General features: G+C 34.4%; 1 pseudogene; it reads left to right on the forward strand.

Annotated features, from left to right (window-relative positions):
- The first annotated feature begins 868 nt into the window (after positions 1–868).
- Positions 869–987, forward strand: LOC128247961 (5S ribosomal RNA; annotated as a pseudogene).
- The last annotated feature ends 3,330 nt before the right edge of the window (positions 988–4,317 follow it).

Consider the following 4,317-nt stretch of genomic DNA (forward strand, 5'->3'; position numbering starts at 1 on the left):
TATATATATATATATATATATATATATATATATATACATATATATATATATACATACATATGCATATACACACACATACATATATACGCATACACACACATGCGTACGTACATACATACATACACACATACATACATGCATACATAGATACATACATATATACACACAGACACTGATGCATGTTTGCGTGTATGTATTTTTATACTTGTACACATCGTTGTTCTTTCAATTTCCGCCAACCAGAATTGCTCACAAGGTTATGGTCACACACCGGCTAAATCAGAAAACGCTTTCCCCAGGTACCATGCTGGGGGACTGAACGCAATGCCGTATCTTTAGGAAGCAAGTATTTTAACCATGCAGCCTATGAAAAGCATCAGATGAAAGCTGGATGGCGCAAGAGCCAAAATCGTTGTGGCCCTAACAATTAAGGTGAGGACAGTAGTCCGCATATATAAGTGTATATCTTTGAAACTTAGACAAATATTTTGTTTCTCATTAGTTATTGTCGGATGTTAAATGCTTTTGACAGATGGTATGAGATTTCTTTCAAGAATCAGAAAATAGTTTGGCTATCATATTTGGTGTTAATTGTAACAAGAATACACTGTCTGTATTTTGATATTTTTGTTATACTTTGCTATTAATAGAGCCTCTACGTCTGCTGTTCAAGAATGTTTTCTTTACAATTCCTCATGAAACAGCTGAGATTCCAACAAATATTTATTTACCTACATTTTTTTTCAAGGTGTATTGTGGTATAATGATACCTTCCATTAGATGCATTATTAATTGGTGAAAAGATGTGGAGGTTGTCATTTTGGTATGTTCAATGTAAGACTCAATCATAAAATTAATATTATTAAACGCTTACAGCCATATCGCTTAGAAAGCATCGGTTCTCGTGCGATCACCGAAGTTAAGCAACATCGAGCCTAGTCAGTACTTAGATGGGTGACCGCTTGGGAAACCTAGGTGCTGTAAGCGTCTCACGTTTATAGGCGCAGGAGTGGCTGTGTGGTAAGTAGCTTGCTTACCAGCCACATGGTTCTGGGTTCAGTCTCACTGCGTGGCACCTTGGGCAAGTGTCTTCTACTATAGTCCCGGGCCGACCAAAGACTTGTGAGTGGATTTGGTTGACGGAAACTGAAAGAAACCAGTCGTATACATATATGTGTGTGTGTGCGTGTGTGTGTGTTTATGTCTGTGTGTCTGTGTTTGTCCCCCAGCATCGCTTGACAACCGATGCTGGTGTGTTTACGTGCCTGTAACTTAGCAGTTCGGCAAGAGGGTCCAATAGAATAAGTACTAGGCTTACAAAGAATAAGTCCTGTGGTCGATTTGCTTGACTGAAGGTGGTGCTCCAGCATGGTCGCAGTCAAATGACTGAAACAAATAAAAAACTAAAATAATAAATGTCTGAAAATGAATTTTTAAGTTTAAATTTTATCGCTTAATTGAAATTTCCACTTCAATTTACTCTCTAAACCAAAACTTCATATTTTTACAAGTGTTTTCAAAAATAAATATTTTTGTGATGCATAAGTTTTCTAATTAATTAGTTATCCTGTTCACTAATCACTTGTCTAACTTTACACAGAATTGCCAAGTTCTAAATGTAATTTACGCCATATATTCTTGACAAATTGATTGAATTCCACCAAATTTCCCAATACAACTAAAGACTCTTCTTAATACGGAAAAGTATCCTGTCACACAACTTGGAAACCTTTGATCTTGGGGATATAATTAAGAAGGACATCAAACTAAAAAAGGAAACCAAAAACAAAACAAAAACAACATACTAGTTCTAACTTTTAATTTACATAAGCCACCATCTTCTGATAGTATTGAAATCTCATTATCAATGCATTAAACCGAAACCCAATCACACCAAATTGCAGTTTTCGTTTAATTTTTGATCACCATTCATTGAGTATACATACAGAAGTGAAATGGCTCAGTTGTTAGTGTGGTGAGATGATGTGAATGTCGATAATTTGAGAATGGTTGAATATAAGGTTGGTGCTTATTAGAGAGGTGTTTACTCGTGGAACTCTGTACTAAATGGAATGCAAATTGTTCCACCAAAACCTAGTCTAAAACATAATCATGATGGCAAGTTGTTACCCCAAAGTTTTGAATTTTAATTTGGTTAAAGCTGAAACTATTCTACCACTTTCGTTCAAATTGCAACACTTGAGAAACTGCAGTAACTTGTCTGAGACTACGATGATGATGATGATGATGATGATGACGACGATGACGACGATGATAATGATGATGACAATCAGGATGATGATGATGATGATGATGTTGAGAAGCAAGTTTAATATTATATCAGATTTAATGCAATTTTAGTTAGTAAAATAAATTAATGTCTCAAGTCCGCTGGCTCATTAGGACCAATTACCCTGTTTCCATTGTGCATAAAGGAATGAGAGCACAACCTCCCTGCTGCTGAACGAGATGCAAGTCTACTGCGGGGTCACTCGTTACACTTCAATGAACGGAAACAACAAAAGTATTTTTCTCAAGAAAGCAAAGCATTACCAATCTGGGAATCGAAGCCACAGTCATGCCAACATGAGTGTGTAGTAGTGATTTGAAACTGAACCCTGGATATGCAGTTAGACATTATGAGAAAACCACCATAGTTTCATTTGATTAGTCTATTAAGTGACCAATCAATGAGAAGCGATGGTATGGACAGGTTTTCTCAAATATTCTAGGATTTGACTATAAAAACCGTTCGGCTTGCCTTTTTACCAGCCACATCACCCAGGAAGGCAGCTAGGGCAAATGGCACATATAGATGACAGGAAGCTCCATCACCTCAAACGTAGCGCAACTGTTTCCAGCTATGCTGAGTAAGCTGCATGTTGCCATAGCAATAGCTTGCTGTAAACTCCAAGCAGTATCTCTCTCCCAGTTTGTAATTGTTGCTATTGTTTTCTATAATAGACCAACGCAGTTGGTTTTTATGTATGACAACAGATTCTTTTGTTAAAGTGCTCACGAGCGCTGTTCAGTTACTTGATGCAGCCCAAGAAACATGTTTTCATTCAACTCAACCCGTCGCCACAGCAACCAAAAACAACTAGACACACGTGACTAGTTCAGCAACCAATCCATTAAGCCATGCAACATCAGCACTTCTATAAAGAGCAATACAAACTTGAATTTAGTTGATCACAATAAAGAAGACAATAAAATGAATACAAACAAAGATTCTAATTTCTAATAACGATAATAATGACGAGACTGGTGTGGTGGTGAATAAAATAAGTCTTAATTTATGGCTTAAAAATCTAGTTTTCTGCTATAAAGCATGCAATTTGTAAATCTTGTGTAGACAGAACATCAAATTTAAACAGGAAAAATAATTAGTCGTATATACAAATAACTTACGTAGAAACCAATTCGTTACATTTCTATTATTTCCAGTAAATCCTAATTTACAAAAATAATTGATCACTTGTATGATCAGGCTATTTCTTCTTAATTTTTAACAATGGTTTACGATAGGTTTCAATATTTCTACCTTTTGCTAATAATGTGTTGTAAATCAAGACATCAGCAAATGGTAATAGAACTGAGTTGACGGAGGAACCAAAGCATTTAGTTTCCCACCTGACTCAATGTCACTATCACAAGCAATTTTTATTGTAATTTACTCCAAAGTTGTTCCTGAGATAACCTAAGATATATATATATATATATATATATATATATATATATATATATATATATATATATATATATATATATATATATATATATATATATATATATATATATATATATACATATATATATATATATATATATATTTGTTTATATATATATGTATATATATATATATAAATATATATTTATATATATATGTATATATATATATTTGACAAAATGGCTAATATTTAGCAAGGTGAGACACACATAAGAAGGAAGGAAACAAAGGACCACTGATGAGGTCACAGAAGTGTGACGAAAGAACTCTGGCCGAAATAAGATTAAGATTAATGTAATATAAAGCTGAAGCAAATTAACACCAAATATACAGTGCGTGTGTTTTTATTGGCTAAACTGGCAATATGACCATCCCCAAGTACAACAACATATATATATATATATATATATATCTGTGTGTGTGTGTGTGGCAATTAGTTAGTTGTCATAATAAGACCCAGAGTTTCAGATACCGGGGCTGAAGTCTGCTCCGGCATCTCATCAGTTATTAAGACAAACAAAAATCGCTATGAAAAAAACCGTTGAATGAAGGGAAATTACTCCAATATGTGTGGGGGAAATAAAACA

Source organism: Octopus bimaculoides, chromosome 5 (genome assembly GCF_046866305.1).
Source record: "Octopus bimaculoides isolate indiv1 chromosome 5, ASM4686630v1, whole genome shotgun sequence".
NCBI lineage: Eukaryota > Metazoa > Mollusca > Cephalopoda > Octopoda > Octopodidae > Octopus > Octopus bimaculoides.